Raw genomic sequence first — 20,656 nt, 5'->3', positions numbered from 1 at the left:
AACAAGTTCAAGGAAATTAGATATTCAAATTGACATTATCACTTTTAAATTAACCTTATAATTTATATTTTGTGTTGTACAATAATGCAAATTAAGTAAAGCGTTTCTGAGTATATGTTATACATTTTTTTTATGTTGTGGTTTTTGAGACAACAATTAATAAAAAAAAACATTAAAGACAAGTTTTAAGGGTGTAAGATACACTTAATGTATCCTTGTACTAGACCAGGCATTTTCAAAGTCTTAAACAGTAAGCCGCCTTCCTGAACCCCTTTAATTCAGTTCGACAGACTCAATCGGCAATGCGTCATACACTGATGCACTATAAATGGCTATATTTCTGTTAATTATATGAAACTGTATTCTGCAATATTTGTATTAAAAATACATGCTTGTCCTTATGACAATGGAATTACTTAACTGTTTTTTAGCCTATAGTTGTCTTAAACTCCCATCACATGAGCCAGTCTCTGCAGGCAATTAAGAGTAAAAAAGTAAAAAAGATCAAAATCACTGAGGGTGCTTCTGAAAATACTAGGGGTGCTCTGTTTAAAGTGGAGATGTATCGTAATTACACATTTTTTACAAAGATTAAATGTTTAAATGCTACTAAAACAACGAAAATAAATATATTTTTTATGTAAAAAAAATGTATTGCTTCATTGTATTTTTTTATTTTCATATGATCTGTCGCTGAAAATTCTGTGCCTGCAGTTTAGGACATACTGATTTGCAAAATCACACACATTTATAAGAATTGATGGGGGGATTTTTGTGTGTTTGCTGGGATTCAAGAAAATCTGCTTGCCAATTTTGCCAATTTACAGTACTAGTCTTCAATTTAACACTCTACATCAGGAATCTGCTTTAATTATAAAATAAAATATTCAGAAATTATAGATTCTAAAAGCTTATTTTAATGTTGGTTGCAAAGTGGATACATTTGTTTTATTCTGAGAACATTATCAACCTGTTTACGCACTCATGGGTCATGATGTTGGTCCCATTCAGCACACAACTGAATAAAACAGGTTGCATGACAATAATAAATTCCTATATGAGTAACATTTGCATACAGGAATTGTTCACCCAAAAATTCTCATTATTTTCTCACCATCGTGCCATCCCAGATGCTTATGACTTTCATCTGCAGAACACAAATGAAGATGTTTTGAAGAATATTTCAGCTTTGTAGGTCCTCACAATGCAAGAGAATGGTGGCCAGAACTCAGAAGGTCCAAAAAGCACATAAAGGCAGCATAAAAGTCATCCATATGATACCAGTGGTTAAATCCATGTCTTTTGAAGCAATATGATAGGTGTGGATGAATATGTAAGTCCTATTTTCTAGCATTTTACAAATAACACAAAGAAAAAAAATGTTCTTCTCTCACTTGCTTTTGCTCGCGTGGCCCCTCCGTGTGCGAATGAAACAAAGCTCTGTTGGGATTTTACCAAAGTTTATCACTGAAAAGGTTTGCTCGCAGACTTGGCACTAAACAGCACACGCAGCCTCACGAATAGGCAGTGTGGCTGCATCACAATTTTCTTTGAGCATAATATTGCACTATTGAGCGCTAAGCATGCATAATTGCCAGACTGCATAAATAAAGTTTGACATAAGGTGAAATATATCACCTTGCACCAAGTGCAAGTATAAATCTCTGATTGGGGTGTTGCATCTGTTATTTGGCAACCCTGAGCATATTAAAAGCTTATGGATGGGCGATAGATCCCAAAGCCAGATAAATGTAAGATCTAATGAAAAACGTTCATGATAAATCGACCCGCGGGCAGTAGTTTGCCCTGGTCTGCAATTGAGGGTGCTCTAAGTTTCGTTTGAGGGTCAAACTGGACCTTTGCAGTTTGGAATATAGACCTGAGTCTCCATCTCCATGTGAAACTGCACTTGAACTGTCACAAACACATGGAGACACATCAACCTGATATATTGTTGAACACGTAATGGACACGTGGTGACAAATTAACAGAAGCAAATCTATATGGCTTTTTAAAACATTCACAAGTGCATAGGACACGTTTTGAGCATGCAAACACTATTAGGCCTTTTCCACTGACATGGTTCAGGTTGAATTTTCGAATTGCAGAAAAGGCCATTCCGGGACCGAAAACCTGGTTCCGCACCGGCTCCAAAAGCTTGCTGGTCTCTACGCAAGAACCGATTATGTCAGCACGCCACCTTCAGTCAGTCAATTGACCAAATCATGAACAAATTGAAAAACACTTAAGGGAGTACAGGGACCATAAGAAGGACATAAGCAAAAGCGACAGTGGACGGAGCAACGATGTTTTGGACTCCGATACTGACCAGCCAGCTAACTTCAACAATCTTTTTGAGCAAGAATGGCCCCGGCGAAGCACAGTCTCGGCACGAGAACCATTGCAATTTCGGTGGAAAAGGGCTATCTGACCATGAATTGAGAGCATGCTTCCAGTTTTGTCAGCGAAGGAAATCCCCGTGCAAGCTGAGATATGCGCACTCGCGTGATGCATGACGCATGGATGCGTTCTCGCATGATATGCATGCGTTCATGACATTTAACAGTATTTTACTTGGTGAATTTATCATTAATCTCTGTGCCTCCCCTGATATGCTCTGGCACCCCGCTTGGAAGGGTCGCATCTCTGTTTGAAAACCATGGTAATAGACAGTACAAACATAATTCACTTATTTTCATAATTTATTTTTAGTTTCTATAGTTCATTTAATCAACTTTTTCTTCTTCTGTGAAACAAAAAGATGATATTTAGAGGAAACCCCAAGCTGTTCTTTTCTATATGATGAAAGAATAATTGTGAGCACAGGCTGTAAAGCTCCAACAAAAAAATGACTGGTGTGCTGTATTCCAAGTCTTCTGTAGCCATACAATAGCTTTGTGTGAGAAAAAGAACAAATTGAAGTTCACTAAAAATCTTGGCTTCTCTTTAAAATCTCATTTGCATGCACATTTTCAAACCTGACACTTTGGTGTGTTTCATACCAGGTTTTAGGGCTGAATGATTAATGATATGACCCAATGCGTATTTCAAAACGTGAGGGCCGCAATTTCACCAAATAAATAAGTAGTCTCAACACGCTGCCTGCTGAGCTGAGCCTATGTGCACAGCTGTTTTGTGTGTAATGTGTAGTGCTTTCTTAAATGCATGTGTGGCAGGGCGGAGGGCTGGGCGGGTCGTGATCCTACACACCCGGTCCCGTATTAGGCTAATTAAGCCTCTGTGAGGGATAAAGGTCGACTGCAGAGGATCGTGCGGGAGAGAGAGATAGTTTACGGACATGTCCATCATGTGTGTGTTTGTCTTTTAAGTTTGTCATTAAAACTATTATTTATATTATCAAGCTGGTTCTCGCCTCCTCCTTTCCATTGACAGGGCAGAGGGCGGGGCCGGGTCGTGATCCTACACACCCGGTCCCGTATTAGGCTAATCAAGCCTCCCGAGAGGGATAAAGGTCGACTGCAGAGGATCGTGCAGGAGAGAGAGATAGTTCCCCTTCTGTCGCTCTCTCCACGTTGTGTCAGAGAAGCGACACTAGGGGTCTCTCTTGAGCGCCGATATTCACCTCGGACAGAAGGTCAAAAAAGGCCAATGAGAGTTGGCAACCAGTATTTGCATGTCCCGCCCCCGGACATACGGGTATTTAAGCGGCGCAAATATGGGAGTTCATTCAGAAAATTTCTTCGGAGCCGATGGTCGTGCATGAACTCTGCTGCGAGTTACACACCAAGTTCCTGGTTAATCCTCTGACGCTCTGCATGCTGTTGGATCTGACGGCGCATAACAGCGGCTTTCTCCTTCCTGCATGGCTGTGCATTCTTGCCCCTGGGCGATTCGACAGCGCAGACAACTCGAAAGAGTTATTCTAAAAGAGTAATTTCGCTCTAAAGAGCAAAACACAGCGCCGTTGAACGTCCTTCTCAGGACGCGTCTTTTTAAAGACGATATTTCCGCCCCTGTGTAGTTTCTGGATGTGGTTGATGTCTCCTCACCTCTGACGGTCATAAAAACTGCCTTGCATTCCTGGGTTGCGATCACACGCAGGCAGCGTTTTTATGAATGCTCTATGTTTTCAGTGCGAGAACATAGCCATGACAGCATTGCGGTCGTAGGCTTTCTCTTGTAGTGAGAGAAAGCCGCTTCAGCCGCCTCGCCTCGCCTCCTTCCCACGGGATTGAGGCAGGCGCGTGGCGATGAAAACGATCTGGGGACAATGACGGGCTCCGCTTCGCAGGGTGAACCCCTCGAAACCCCCCGCCTCCCGGCATGCTTGCTTGTTTCTGTCCGAGCTCGGGATGAGCATTCTCTCCAATGGGTTATGTTTTCAGTGTAAGAACATAGCCGCGGCAGCGTTGCGATCTCTGCTTTCTCTTGTAGTGAGAGAGAGCCATCTCAGCCGCCCCGCGCCTCGCCTCCTTCCTACGGGATTGAGGCAGGCGCCGTGGCGATGGAGAACGATCTGGGGAGAATAAAGGGACGCTTTGCCGGGTAAATCCCCGAAAACCTCCCGCCTCCCGGCACGCTTGCCTGCTTCCCTCGAGCTCGGGATTAGTGCGGTCCGCTTAACGGCCTACCGTCCGGTCCCTCGAGCTCCCCAGCATTGGATGATGACATCACCGCTGCATCGGAGAGCGTAACAGCGGCGTCGGATGCGGATAACTCGCCTGGGCCGCCACCTTCGGGTCTCCGCCCAGTCTGAGCCTGACGCAAGAAGGTCTGCTATGCTTCCCCGTGCTTAATTGGTTCCGCGGGCATATGCGCCGCTCACAGCCGCGCCCCCCCCTGGATTCCTTCCCGGATGTGCATGACGAGCTGAGCAAGCCCAGCTTCCTCGCTCCTCCGCTGTCGCTACCCTCGGTAGTAGAACGGTCCCAGACCGCTCCCCCCTGCACGCCATGGCCCCCTCCTGCAAGTCCACCGGGCCAGGGCACTTCAAAATCTGCACTTGGGTAGTCCTGTTCTTGACGTGCTGCAGGAACTGCACTCGAACAGGCGATGGCCACTCCGTGGTCCAGAAACGCAACGATGGACAGGCAGTACGGGAGGCAGACAAAGCACGCTTTCTCAAACGCCCCGCCTCCCAGCTCCGTCCATTCGGCGACACCACTTGACGACTTCGCCCAGCAGTCCTCAGTGGTGAAGAAACAGACGAAGGCTATTTTCAAGCAAAAAAGCATCCTGCCCTGCCGCAAACCTGCCGCCAGGGCCATGCCCTGTCTGCTCGCCGAGGGCGCCCTCCTGCGGCTTTCAAGAAAGAAAGAAAGTGGTGCTCCGCCTCAACTAACAAGTGAGTGGGCCCAGCTCTCAGCCCCAGCGTTGAGCCCCCGCAGAAGTTGGATGCCCATCGTCTCACGGACCCCCTTGAGGACCCAGAAGGCTCCCAGGCGCTCCTGAGATGACAGACCCAGAGACCAAGACGTTAGCTCCGGAGTTGGTAAGACCACTCCGTTCCCCGGTGGAGGGCCGGGAGGAGAATTTTTTGTTAAATTCGTTACACTCTATAGAGCTATTTCCTTGTTGTCTCTGGGGCGGTGTCACCGCCTTCAGCCTCACGACTGTTCCCCGGCCGGCCGGTTCAGACGAGTCCAGAGGACGCCAGCATCAGACCTCCTCCTCAGTCACGAACCCACCCCCTGCCGGGTGCGCGAAGCAAGGTAAGTGCTTTGAGTTTATTCTCAGCACCGGAGCCTCGGGACGCCACGTTGCCTCCCGACGCCGCGTTACCTGTTCCGCGACCGCTGCGAAGCCCCGCCGGGTACGTCCAAAAAACTCGTCCCCTTGGTGCCCCTAGCATGGAGCTTAGAGGCGTGGCTTTCACTGCCCAACCCGTCACGCTGGCTGCACCGGACCATTCGACTCGGTTACGCAATTAAGTTTGCCAGGTCTCCGCCCCCCTTCGTGGGCGTACATTTTTCCGCAATACACGGCCAACATGCCCATTCCCTGCGCGAAGAAATCGCCTCCCTTCTATTAAAGGACGTGATAGAGCCTGTCCCTCCAACCGAAACGAAGAAGGGTGTCTACAGCCCTTACTTTGTTGTACCCAAGAAAGGCGGCGGCTTACGACCGATCTTGGACCTGCGAGTTTTCAATCGGACCTTGTCCAAACTCCCGTTCAAAATGCTCACCCAGAAACAAATTCTATCTGGCATCCGGCATCTAGATTGGTTCGCAGCGGTAGACCTGAAGGACGCGTACTTCCACGTCTCAATTTGCCCTCGACATCGACCCTTCCTACGGTTCGCGTTCGACGGTCAGGCGTATCAGTACATAGTCCTCCCCTTCGGCCTGTCTCTGTCCCCTCGCGTCTTCACGAAAGTCGCAGAGGCGGCGCTTGCCCCGCTCCGAGTAGCCGGCATACGCATACTCAATTACCTCGACGACTCTGATGCGCACACAGAGACCAGGTGCTCAGGCACCTCAGCCGTTTGGGGCTTCAGGTCAACCGGGAAAAGAGCAAGCTCTCCCCGGTCCAGAGCATCTCTTTTCTCGGTCTGGAGTTAGACTCAGTCTCAATGACAGCACGTCTCTCCAACGAGCGTGCTCAGTCAGTGCTGAAATGCCTCGCTTCCTTCAAGCCAGGCGCCGTGGTCCTGTTAAAACGTTTCCAACAGCTCCTGGGGCATATGGCATCCTCCACGGCGGCCGCGCCGCTGGGGTTGATGCATATTAGACCACTTCAGCACTGGCTCCGGACTCGAGTCCCGAGACGAGCATGGCGCCGCGGCACGCACAACGTAAAAGTTACTTCTGCCTGCCGCTAAACCTTCAAACCCTGGACAGACCTCTGCTTTCTAAGGGCAGGTGTACCCTTGCAGCAGGTGTCCCGACGCATTCTGGTCACAACCGATGCTTCCAAATTGGGTTGGGGCGCCGTGTAACGGGCGCAGCAGTCGCAGGCCGGTGGAACCGAGGCTCGCTGCGCTGGCACATCAACTGCCTAGAGCTGCTGGCTGTTTGTCTGGCCCTGCAGAAGTTTCTCCCGCTAACTCGAACAAACACGCCCTAGTCAGGACAGACAGCACCACGGTCGTAGCCTACATAAACCGCCAAGGCGGAGTACGCTCCCCACATGTCACAGCTCGCCTCGTCGTCTCCTCCTTTGGAGTCAGCAGCGACTGGAGTCAGTCGCGCCACTCACATCCCCGGCAACCTCAATGTGATAGCGGACGCGCTGTCAAGACAAAGCTTGCCTGGCGGGAGTGGAGGCTCCACCCCAGTCGGTCCAGCTGATTTGGGACCGGTTCGGCAAGGCTCAGGTAGACCTGTTTGCCTCCCAAGAAACCTCCCACTGCCCGCTCTGGTATGCCCGGACAGAGGCTCCCCTCGGGCAGATGCGCTGGCACACAGCTGGCCCACGGGCTGCGCAAGCACGCATTTCCCCAGTGAGCCTTCTTGCACAGGTGCTATGCAAGGTCAGGGAGGACGAGGAGCAAGTCACTCTGGTAGCCCCCTACTAGGCCTACCTGGACTTGGTTTTCGGACCTCACACTCCTCACGACAGCCCCTCCCTGGCGAATTCCCCTGAGGAAGGACCTTCTTTCTCAGGGACGGGGCACGCTCTGGCACCCGCACCCAGACCTCTGGAACCTCCATGTCTGGCCCCTGGACGGGATGCGGAAGATCTAGCCGGTCTACCATCTACCGTCGTAGATACAATCTGCCAAGCCAGAGCCCCCTCTACCAGGCATCTTTACGCCCTAAAGTGGCGTCTGTTCGCGGACTGGTGTTCTTTCCGAGCCGAAGACCCACAGAAGTGCGCAGTTAGGTCAGTGCTCGTGTTTCTTCAGGAGAGGCTGGAGAGGAGGCTGTCCCCCTCCACCCTCAAGGTGTATGTCGCCGCTATCGCGGCCCACCATAACACGGTAGACGGAAAGTCTCTTGGTAAGCACGACATAATCGCCAGGTTCCTAAAAGGTGCCCGGAGGATAGCTCCTCCCGGTCTAACCTGTTCCCTCCTGGGATCTCTCGGTCGTCCTCACGGGACTCCAGAGACCCCCTTCGAGCCGCTTGACTCAGTTGGACTCAGGGCCCTCTCTCTCAGGACCGCCCTGCTGATCACGCCGCTTCCATCAAGAGGGTCGGGACCTGCATGCGTTCTCTGTTAGCGACGCTTGCCTGGAGTTCGGTCCGGCAGACACTTTCGTGATCCTAAGACCGCGACCGGGCTATGTGCCCAAGGTTCCTACCACACCCTTCAGGGATCAGGTAGTGAACCTGCAAGCGCTGCCCCGGGAGGAGGCAGATCCAGCCCTTTCACTGCTGTGTCCAGTACGTGCCTTACGTATCTACCTGGACCGCACACAGAGCACTAGACGCTCTGAGCAGCTCTTTGTCTGCTTTGGGGGACAGCAGAAAGGGAATGCTGTCTCCAAGCAGAGACTCACCCACTGGGTTGTCGATGCCATTTCCCTGGCTTATCACACCCTGGCCGTGCACCCCCCTTTGCGGGTCCGAGCCCACTCCACCAGGAGTGTTGCGTCCTCATGGGCACTGGCTAGGGGCATTGCCCTAGCAGACATTTGTAGAGCAGCGGGCTGGGCAACACCTAACACTTTTGCGAGATTCTACAATCTCCGAGTTGAGTCAGTATCGTCCCGTGTTCTCTCAGGTACCGAGCCCGTAGAACTCGGTGGCACGCTCACGATCTGACCGGGTGAATCGCTTGCACCTAACGCCCTTCCCCCTAACCAGGGGAAACAGTGCGCCTTCATTCCCAGGAGATCTCAGGTTTGGGACACTTTTTTCATAGTCCAGAGGTGAATAGTGTCGCTTCTATGACACAACGTCTCGTTCCCTCCATCGGGGAACGGAGGTTACATACGTAACCTAGACGTTTACGGACATGTCCGTCATATGTGTGTTTGTTTAAGTTTTTATTAAAAATATTATTTATATTATCAAGCCGGTTCTCGCCTCCTCCTTTCTCATTGATCCCTTTACAGCATGTAAACAGGATCAGTGTATTACACATGTGGTTTCGAGTGGTTCTGTGCTCCATACACACAAATTGTGTCTATCTGCTGCCCTGAGTGACCGATGTGCTCTGCGCTTGACTGTTGTTTATGTTGCCGAAATAAAGGCATGAGGGTTTAACTTACTATGCAGTCCAGTTAAGAAATGTATTAAATAAATAAATTACTATTGAATAATAATAATAATAATAAATTATTATAGTAATGATTATTATTATTATTATTATTATGCAATAATATATTTCTATAATCATTTCTTAACTTGACATTATTATTATTGTAGTTGACTGGGTTTTAATAATTTTTTTCCCTCTCTTATTTATTTATTTAGTTTAGAGGACTCAAGTACTTGTAATTGGATTAAATTACAATTTATAATGAAATTACAATTTGAAGATACCGATAATCAGACTACAGTTACTTTTTTAGATTACACGATTACATATTAACAAGGCAACGCAGTAAATTGTGAATTGATTGATCACCTTAATCAATCTCTTTTTTCAATCTTTAAAATGTTTCATTCTATATCAGCACACCGCTTATATATATTCGGTAAGTCTTAGAGTGTTTTTGGAATAGATGGGGAGGTGGTGTTGTGTGTATTGCACTCAGAACTGATACTCTCTACTTGCCAGCCAGGTGAAGATGGAGCATTCTCTGCATTTAACCACTGGCTCAATAGAGATAATTTCATTATTAAGAATAAAATTACACCTATTATTTATGTAACAAGACCTTTAGCTCCTGGGAATGAGGAAGCAGGAGATGGTGATTCCAACACAGGAACATTTGTTTCTTCAAACAAAAACGTTCACTTAACAGCGATTAAAGAAAACCAATGGGCATATAAATAAATCAAAGGTGGAAATAAATCTGGGCAGCTTTCAGTATTACGGCAAACACGTGAACCGCTTGTCAGCTAGGATCTCTCGCTCTTCTGCCACTGTCTCCTCTCCTTAAAAGCCCCCGTCAATCCTCACTGAAACACAAAACATGTGTTAAGTACAGGTGGAATTCAATCACCACTCATCTCCCCCGGCCTAACTCCCCACAGCACAGCACCCGGCCACACCCCCGACTCCACAGTAGAATTTAATTTTTAAGAATGAAATTACGCCAATGGTGTGCAGCTCACACATGGACGTCATCTCTAAGGGTCCTGCTCTGCTGTTGCTGCTGATGCAGTGGAGTCCACTGACATAAAAACTTGACATAATTGTTCCTTGTGTGACTCGGTGGAACTCAGCAGTTTTAAAATATTCTGCTGTTTTAGAATATTCTTGCTGTTCAAAAGATAATATCTTGCACCTCAGCTTTGGGATAGGGGATGGACTATCAGTGACCTAGCAAAGTCATTGCTGTTGATTTTATGGTCATTCATTTTTTTTAATGTTGCTATTGTTTTATACACTTAAACTTGATGTCTCAGTGTTTTGAATGACAAACTTTGGCCATGCACTGTCATTGCTGTTAGATTTAATGTTTATTTAATTCATGTAATGTTTAATGCATTTTTAAAAAATGTCATAATAAGGTCTTTTTGTGAGGCTCTTTTTATTAGTAATAAAGAATAGAATACATTTTCTTCCTCTTTATACTTTTATATTAAAATGATCATCCTACTCAAATGCATGTGACATGAAATAAAAATGTAATTGAAAGTAACCCAAATGTAATATGATTAGATTACCCCAAAATGTTATCTATGGGATTACATTACTAATTGAATTGTTTTGTCATGTAATTTCTAACCAGTAATTCACAGGTAATCCGCAAAAGTAGCAGTACATTTCTTGAGAGATTGTGTTGTCTCTGTTTATGTGGAATAGTTCTGTCTTTCTATCTTCTGCTTGAAGATTGAATATGTCTGTCCAATTGACTTATTTCACTTCAGATGTGGGAATTTTAAGTTTGTTACATATTCACACCCAGTCATGAATGATACAGTTTTCACTGGTTCCTGGGTGGGTCACTAATGGCTGTAAATTTTATTTTTACATGTTTTTATGTTCTCTGTTGTGTAAAAAAAAATTTCCTGTAAGAGTTTGTTATGAAGCATTAAAGCATTTGGGGTGCATTATCTCTGTTTATCATTGGGCATGGCAGATGATGATGTTTTTCAAAGGCTTGACAGTCTCAAAATGATGATGTGTGTGTAATCATTGGTAAGAGTAAAGCTTGTAATGGCAAAATATCCTCTACTTTAGCAGTTGTTTTGACAGGTTTATGTCTGTTGTTAACTATTATATCATGTCTACCTTTCAAACTAGGTCCTATCATGCAGTGTCTCAAAATGGGACATGGCTATTTGCATGTTTACCTCTAGCTCATGTCAACACTGAGCTCATCTGAACGTTTCCAAAAATAACTGAAATAGCCCCAACATCTTCTGTGAGTTTACAAGTACAGTAGCTGCTCAAATAGATTATGTTGGGCATATTTCACACCAAAGTCAAAAGAAAGACTCAAGAAATAGCTTAATAATTTGTTTAAAGAAAATGAAGCTTTTTAAAAATAGAAATAATATTTTTTGCATTATTAAAAAAAATATATTCTCATTAATGTAATACAAAAAATAATGACATTATTTAAATGACTAAGTAGCATATTTTTACATCATAGTAGTAGGCTATTTGTTGCACTGACATTAATTTATGCTTATTTAATTTATAAAAAAAGTATACATTTTTTTATGTAATGTAGTAAAAACCACTAAATTGCAGCACTGAGAATTCAATGAAAATCACTATTGGAAACAATGAGAATTGCATAAAAAGTCAAAAGATTTCAGGCATTCAGACGCATTACAATAATTAGATTTTGAGGGGAAAATTTGCTTAATTGTCTAACATAATTTCACAAAAAAAAAACTACAATGTACAATGTTTAGTTTTTATGCACAATATCGTTTCTTTAAATAATTTCTATAATTTCATTCTTTGGATTTTGGAGTAAAATGTGACCTGAACCACTTTTTGCAATTTTTTTCAATTCATATAATAAAGATGCTGATAAGCATCAATGTACTACTGTTTTTGTGAATGTCTAGTTCTTCTGACAGTGATAAACAAGCATAAGGGCAAAAGGCCAAGAAAAATAATCCTTTAAAGCTCTGGGATTTAGACCTTTGCCAAGAAAAATATATCAAGGAATTTAGAAGTCTTGCACCTATTTAATCATGGTGTTTTTTTTGACTTGGCACTGATTTAGGGTGTGAACTATGCCCTCCGTGGTCACTGTGCATAGAAACTTACTTGCATATGTTGAAATCAGAATATGCAAATTACTAAATATATCAGGTAGAGTTAGATGGATATACAGTGCATTCAGAAAATATTGCAGTTATTTACAAAACCTGAGCATTTGGTGTTGTGTAAATAAATAATCTAATATGTTTTAAAAAAGCACTTAATAAATTGAAACAATGGAGCCTTTACTGTTTCTTTTGTAAATGTTGCTTCAAGCTTTCAAAGTAATTAATGAAGTCCCAGTAATTAAATAGAGAACAGAGTAACAGTGCTTTAGGTTTTCAGTAACAGTAGCAATTAATATATATATATATATATATATATATATATATATATATATATATATATATATATATATATATATATATATATATATATATAATTAAATAAATATATCATATAAAACATTAAAAATCTAATGCAAAATAAAGCTAGTTAAACTACTTTACTGTTTGTTAAACTGTACTACTACTACTATACTACTTTGATGCAGTTTGAATGTCTGAATGCTTAGAACGGAGAGCAGCAGGTATATTAGGATGCATTTACACATTTTACAGATCCAGTATTTTGAAATATAAGATTTTTGTCCCGTCTGCTCATGTACTTTATTAACAGCTGTGTTTACATTAATATTGTGCAAGCATTTTGACTAAAAATTAGAATTTGTCTGTTCACGCAGCTACAATTGGGAACCACTACACTAGACTAATATTTTTCACCATTGTGTTTCCTAGTTTATTCAAAATCTTGTGCAGAAGCGCTGTTTTTAGATGCCATATCAAGTTAACGTCACCGTTTAAAAATTGTAAAAATTGTATTTGACTGTCTTATAAAGTCATGCCACGGGAACGGTAACATGCATATCTGAATCAGTGTAATTTAGGAATTAGGTGTTTGAATCGAGATTGCGATCTTTTATTGATTAATTGTGCTGCTCAACTATTGGTCAACCTCTACTATCAGCTTCATGTATGCAAGCTTTAAGGATGTAATATGCTCTTATGTCACACTGTCTAGATCTTGCAAAAGCCACATATTGCTTTTTATGCTATTTTTATAAACATCTTGGTGTGAAGAAACAAAGAATCGACAACTGTCAAAATTTCAAATGATACTTGTCTTAGTTTTTTTGATGAATCAGTTGATAAAATGGTTTAATGTTGGAAACCCTTAGTGCTACAGCGAGTGAAGCCCTGTATAAACTTGGTGTTCCATGGTGTCATGTAGCACTGCATTTTGGGTTGACTTAGTCATTTTTAAGGGTAAAAGAAATCTTTGCAAAGTCTTAAGTGTACATTTTATTATTCTCCTTAAAAGAGTAGAGGGTGCGAGGGGGAGGGGTATGCAGTATGTCTGTCTTTCATTTAAACAAAAAGCCTTTTTCTATAGTTTCTGAAACTTTCAATGTCAGGTAAAATATTAACAACACCTGTTGAACTGATTCAGTTCTGTGCTCTTTATTCCACAGGTATGAGTAAGAATCCCCTCCTGACTGTGAGAGCAGTGCTGGAGCTGGACTCACTATAAACAGGTAATGAATGGAAGGAGCAGGTAGCTAAATCTAAAACCCATGTGATTGTTGACAGATGGTGCTTGTTTGTTTTCCTTCATAATCTAACTCAGAAATGTGTGGTATGTTTTTACTGGAGTTCTACAATTGAATGCCTGCCGAAAGCTTAGCTATTGCCTCTGTACCACCAAACCCCAAAGACACCATACTGAACACCTGTATCTGCTCAGACCGAGTAATCATCAATTTTTCCTTCATTTTACAAGTAGGTGAATCTAATATTTCCGCCAGGGGGTCTTTTAAATGCCATTGAGTAAACTGAAACATGGCAGTAATGACAGCCTATAGCCTTCAACTGTTCACTTGCTCTCTCTATAAAGCCGATTTTAAATTAGATGAAAGAAAAACTCTCAGAAGGCATTGAACACAGCTACGCTCTTAACCTGTAAATCAAGATGGCTTTGTATGATACTCTGTGTAGCCCACTTCAGTGTAGCCATTGCTCAAAAACATATGTGAGTCACACTTACTGCAGTGGTAAAACAACCTAACAATCTGGCCTCAGTCTCACGGGACATTCTTAAGGAGTGAGGTAAGACTGACCCAGGAAACCTCCCAGTATTTCATTCTGTGGATTATTTCTCTTTATGGGAAAATATTGTCACATCTCCTTATATTGTAGTGTAGATCCCTGTAAAAGAAAGAAAAAATCAGCCAAAGAAGACAAAGCATTGATTAAATTCAGAGTAATGTGTCTGCATAATGCAGTCTTGGATGTTATAAAGTAAAGATTTTTTTTTTAGACATACAGAGAAAGAGAGAGAGAGAGAGAGAGAGAGAGAGAGAGGTAGGTAGGTAGGTAGGTAAGAAGGCAGGTTTTATTTTTGCTGTGTGATTTGAAATGGAAATATCTTTCCTTAATATTTTGCATGAAAAACCTTGAAATATAAGATAATTATAAAATTGTCATTTTCAGGCTTAGAAAAGTACCTGTCTAATGCTTAAGACAGTCCCATTGAAAAACAGTACATGAGCTGCCATTAAATCAAGTAGTGAAAGAATTTGATCAATGCCCTTAAAAGACTAAGTGTAAATAATGATGTAATTTTATTGAAACATGTGAACCCTTTCCCATAAATCATAAATCATGGTTGACAGCTTTGATAAAGCCCATGTTCAGTTCTGTTCCTCAACTGCTTTGAGTTTTCATCTTACACTCTTAATCGCAGGTTTACAGGACAATTTGCCCAATGTTCACTTTATTTGTTGGGCTGGAACACTTGTGTTAAATATTGAGAACATGGATCATGTAAAAACAGTGCCAGAGACCAAGCTTTTTCTTTTAATGAAAGACTGGGCAAATAAATCATTGATGTCTGTGTCTTGTAACCATTTGTTAAAAAAAATCCAGGTGTTTTCATTAAGACCTGTCTAGACATCAAACCATGTTTTTAACGAAGTAGGTCCAGAGGCCTCTGCACTGTGTGGCTGTGTAATATTGTGCAATCAATAAATGATGGGAGTGAGTTTGAGTGAAAACACAACCATCTGGTTAGAGTCTATGACTACTTCTGTTATGTTTGATTCTGTCAAGTATGAGCAGCCCACAGTGATGTGCTCGAGGCATGTCTCCATATGGCCCCATGTGTTTTGTTGGAGAGCAATGGTAATATTTTTCCTTGAAAAACATTTGGCAAATTACATAGTTTTTCCACTAATGGTTTTATGCAACCATTGCTATGGCCAATTAGCATTGTTTTTTTTTTGCAGGGAAAATTACCCATGCCCAAATGCAAACATTAATTTGTCTGAATGTTATGTTCATTCCCCCATTATTGCTTTCATCACTGTTATTTTTTTAATCGGTCAAGAGAGTTATAGGGGCTGTCAGACTGCACAGACCATGCACGTCATGAATGGCTTTGCTTCATTTCTCCTCTCTAAATCACTGTAAACTCCAGAGCGAATACATAGTCTTCTGAGAGACTGAACTTCAGATGCTGTCCGCCAGAACCTGCAGAGTGACCTGCTCTTCCATCTTAGTCCAGTCTCACTTTCTGAGTCTGATTCTCATGTCAGGTAGGCTCTACAATAAGGAGACCCAGGCCATTGTTATGCCTTGCAAAACATTATGCCCTGACTTAAAGTGTTAGTTCACCCAAAAAAGAAAATTCTCTCATAATTTACTCATCCTCGTGCCATCCCAGATGTGTATGACTTTCCTTCTTCTGCTGAACACAGTGATTTTTAGAAGAATATTTCAGCTGTCTATGTCCACACAGTGCAAGAGAATAGGTGCCAAAAGTTTGAAGCTCCAAAATCCACATAAGGGCAACATAAAAGCACTCCAGACGACTCTGGTGTTTGAAATGTGACTCTGGTCGACTCAAATGGCTCTGGTAGTAGACTCTGGGTTTTATTGAAATTGCAAGAATGACTTGTTGATAGTAAGGATAGGTTAAAAACAGTGCTTGGCGGATTACTTGTGAATTGTAATCAGGTACTTTATTTAGTTTTATTCCCATTTCTATTTAATTATTCTGTTCATTCTATTTAATTTCTACTTTATTTGATTTGGCAATGCTTTTTTATTGAAATTAAACTGCACGTTTCCACAGATTCAGCTTTTCATTTTATACAGCCAGAGCCTCCTTTGCTAGTTTGAAAACGTCACTTTAGAACTGGCAACAGAGGATTGCGATGCTTGCAGTGCTTTATTTTAGCACATACGGAAGTAACAAGGTGTTTGTGCATTTGTGTGTGTCCATGAGCGAGTGAGCGAGAGAGAAACAGAGAGAGATTGCGTGTGGGATTTACCTGTTTGCTGCAGCTCTCGTCAGAATTGACAGCTTCAAATTAATCTGAGTTTAAGCAGCAGCAGCAGCGTGGTTGTGTTGTCATTCTTGTATATACTTTTTCTGTTGTTAAACAACTGTTTACAGCCACACTGAGATGCAGGGGTATGCTGACATTCCGGCTCTGATTGTTGCTTGTGAGTCACTAGTATGTGTGTGATACTGTGTGTTTGTTTGTGAGGGGAGGGCGAGGGTTCTTTCCACAGATATAAAATAATATTTTGGATAACATAGAAAAGTGTAGTATTGTCTTAGATAATACTAAACTTTACTTGAAAGAATGTGCTGTTTTTCAGCAGAGGGAAGTGACGTTTCAAATGCATGAAATGTGTTGCCACTAGATTTAGCATGTTAGCCAACCTCAGTCCAACACTTATTTATCAAATATTTTACATATTCACACAGAATTGTTTTCAGGCCAGCATCACAGCCAGGTTACCTTGCCCCTTCCTCTGTATGTAGGTTGTGAGCACTGAGAGCATGAAGTGTTCAACATTTCAACATTTCACACTGTGAAATTTTGAACAATTTTTAGTGTAAACATACTATGTGCAATACTTTTGATTTGGTACACAGACGTTGTAAGTTTAATGAAAAGTTTAAATATTTTTTTTGTTTCACATATAAAATAAATGTTCTTTTTTTCTGGAGGGGCATGTGAAAATGTTGGAAATTTTGGCTAGTAAAAAATAAATCCTTGCTGTTGAGCCCTGCATTTTAAGCTGGTCTTTTCAACCATGCTATACTGTTACGGCACTGTCTAAAGCTGACTGGCCTCTTCTTCGTTTGACTTTGAGGTTTGAGAAGCACTTGGATTTACTGAGGGCAAAACGCACTTCTCTCTTACAAAAGGCACTGTAAAACGAAGCCGTCTTCTCCAAGAGTGGGTTGTGACGTAAAGGAAGTGGAGCCACTCTGTCTCTGTCAGACAGCTGAGGATGGATGTGTGAAGACCGTGTGCTCTCTCCTGCATAGCAGAGTCTCGGCTCTCCAGACCTGATCTGAGGATCACATGCACCAAGACAAAACTAATAATAGATTACAAACACTTCACCTTTCATTAATAGTAAGGAGAGTGGCAGCAAAAAATACGTGGAGTGGAGCTAGCTCAACAAATTGTTCTGGCAGTGGTTAGTGTTCCCTAAATGCTTCTCCTGATGGCCCGAATTTTACACATAATTACCCAAGGCATCATACCCTATTTTCAATCTTAAAACTACTAAACTCTCTAAAGCACATGCTATTGTGAATTGGCAGCCAAATATTCTCTTAAGGTGTTCTCTCTGAGCTGCTCTCAACCTGAAATGGATATGTTTTGTGATGGTGGTCGAATAGTTAAAATTTACCAAAGGTTGCTTACTCTGTCTCAAGAATTAGTACAGGGAGATCATAATCCTACTCTATAGGCACTTTTCCACTGCACATTACGGTTCGACTCGCCTCAACTGCAATTCCACTGCAGTTTAGTTCCCCTCAATGTGGGTGAGATTATAGGCTGATCGTCATAGTTGCGCCACCTCTACTGCTGTGAAATCATCTTAAACATGACACAAACTGACTGAAACAATAACACAACAGCTAGCTGTTAGCTACTAGCTCATTGTGCTTCATAAAGCAGTTATTGCATGGTGATTTTACACAAGTGTAACAGTTAAATTGACCTGGTTGTTTTAGAAGCAAGCTTCCAGTAGCTGGTCAACTAAATAGAGTGAAGCTTTCAAGCAGAGACTAGAGTTAACATAACAAAATGTACCATCCTCCGTCGTGGCTGAGTCAAGGGCACACTTCCTCCCATTGCTCGCCAGTTAAGTCCATTTGGTCGAACCACTTCCACTTTTCCTTGATGGTTCTATAGTCACTTTTGAGTTTTGTTACCTTTCCCTACACTGTTGGTAGGTCCATTGGTAGCCGTGTGCGGCCAACAGCTGAGACACTTCCTGAGAGACATTTTCGTTTCGCTCATCGCTAACGAGTGGACCGTCTGCACCTCGTTTATTGACCGTTTATTTAGCTCTCCTCTCAGATGCGCGCTGCACTCGTCTGTTGCCCTTCATGGGATCACAGTCACTATCAGTTCCGTCCGTAACTCTCATTGCAATATTTCTGAACAGTTTTCAAGCACTTCAGGTCTGATCTCTCCTCAGGATGGCCACTGACTATCACAAGAGCAATTGACAGCTCGTGAACCACTCTCCAAGCAGCTACCAACTTGTTTGCTGCATTCGAAAACTGGAAAATGCTGCCTTCGTCGGCTGTATACAGAGGTAAAATAAGTTGCTTTTGAAACTGTTCTGAGAACAGTGACTTTAAGAGTTCCATTCTTTCAAAAAACACTGTCTGTTAAGCCATTAACTGATTAGTCAGCAAGAAAGCTGCCTACGTTTTCAATTGCAGACAGTATTGCTTGCCCACTACTAGTGATGCCATGGTGTGAGTTTTTGATGGCTAGATTACCATCCGAGAAAAAAATCATGGTTAACCAGTTTTACTATTATTTGCTCATTTTCCTTTTATGCAACAGCACTAAGGCAAGAATGTAATATATCACAATTTAATATGTTAGTGGGAGTATTTCTTATGGTTAAATGGATGCGAAGCGCAGCCCTACAAAATTTTTTTAAAATAAATTGGATATATATATAAATACTTAATAAGAGATGATCCAACAACCTCTTTTGCGCATCCTGAACTCTGCGATGTGCTTCAATGTGCATAAATGTACGTAAGATTATTGTTGGTGTGCAATAGGTTTGCGCGGTATACCGGTACCAAAGAAATATTGCGACACCAAAAAAATTTAAACTGTACGATATCATCTTGTTGTTAATTTCGGTACCATATTAAAGTATGCTGCCAATGTAATGTGAGAGTTTTGAGATGAAATCAAAGACTATTTGAAAATAATAAAAAAAAGTCTCGATATGGCCAAGTGTGCTAATTTTTTGTTATTAACAATTTTTTATTCAATTATATTTCTTTTTTTTTTAATTTCGATCCTCAAATTTCTATTTCATTTAAAATATACATAATAACTGAAAAAGGTGTAGGCTGAAGCCTTTACTTATTGTGCCTACCCTGTTTTTACATATTTATCTAATGAGGGTCACTTTTATCAGTGATTTTGATTCTTTCAGTGATTTCCCAAAATGTGCATACATAACTACAAAGGTACACATATCTGACATTAATACAATAGTTTAAATATTACATACACAAATTATTCATATTGAGTTGAGTTATATAATTATTTATCACCATATTTTTTTTAATGTTCTTGAATTTACAAAGTGAACTACACATTTTTAATTCCTTGTCACAATTATTCCAAAGGTTTACCCCTTTAACAGATATACATCTATTTTTTATATTTGTTCGTGCTCTTATTTTTTAAAATGAACATTCTCCTTAGTTTATACTGACTCTCTCTTATTTCGAACAGCCTCTGAATACAATTTGCTAGTAAATTATTATAAACTTTATTCATTATCTGTGCAGTGTAAAAATCAACTAAATCAACTATTTTGAAAGCGTTTAATTCAATAAATAATATATTTATTTGTTCGTAATAGTCAGTAGTCAACCTTTTTACAATCCTTATTGCTCTCTTTTGTAACATATATATTGGATTTTTGTTGGCTTTATACGTATGAACCCCATACCTCCACACAGTAAGTAATGTATGGAACTATGAGCGAACAATACAGTATATATAATGTGTTGTCATTCAAAATATGTTTTGTTCTATTTAATATTGCAATGGATTTAGACGGTTTTGTTTTTAAATTATTTATATGTGGTTTCCAACATAATTTATATCTAGAAATAACATGTCTATTATAACACCCAGAAATGTATTTTCATACCCTCTTTCTATTTCCTCATTATTAATCCTTATTTTAGTTGTATTAATACATTGCCAATTACTAAATATTATGAACTTTGTTTTACTTAAATTTTATGAAATTCTATTATCATCAACCACTTTTTTAAGACCATCAATTACATTTTCACTGTATTCAGAAGCTGTTCCAAATTTTTCCCCAA

At 41.6% G+C, this 20,656-nt stretch overlaps 1 protein-coding gene and 1 pseudogene across 2 annotated transcripts in view; one reads left to right on the top strand and one right to left on the bottom strand.

Moving 5' to 3' along the window:
- Window positions 1-20,656, top strand: part of LOC127644757 (serine/threonine-protein phosphatase 2A regulatory subunit B'' subunit alpha-like) — a 141,593-nt gene that overhangs the window by 13,414 nt on the left and 107,523 nt on the right. For both annotated transcript variants that reach the window (XM_052128124.1, XM_052128123.1), the window contains exon 2: window positions 13,716-13,778. The gene's annotated coding sequence lies outside the window, so the exon portion shown is untranslated. The remainder of the gene's footprint in view (window positions 1-13,715; window positions 13,779-20,656) is intronic.
- The window catches only part of LOC127645682 (neutral cholesterol ester hydrolase 1-like), a 133,401-nt pseudogene that overhangs the window by 57,532 nt on the left and 55,213 nt on the right, over window positions 1-20,656 (bottom strand).

This window comes from Xyrauchen texanus, chromosome 6 (genome assembly GCF_025860055.1).
Source record: "Xyrauchen texanus isolate HMW12.3.18 chromosome 6, RBS_HiC_50CHRs, whole genome shotgun sequence".
In the NCBI taxonomy this organism is placed as follows: domain Eukaryota; kingdom Metazoa; phylum Chordata; class Actinopteri; order Cypriniformes; family Catostomidae; genus Xyrauchen; species Xyrauchen texanus.
This window is presented reverse-complemented; position numbering and strand designations above follow the sequence as displayed.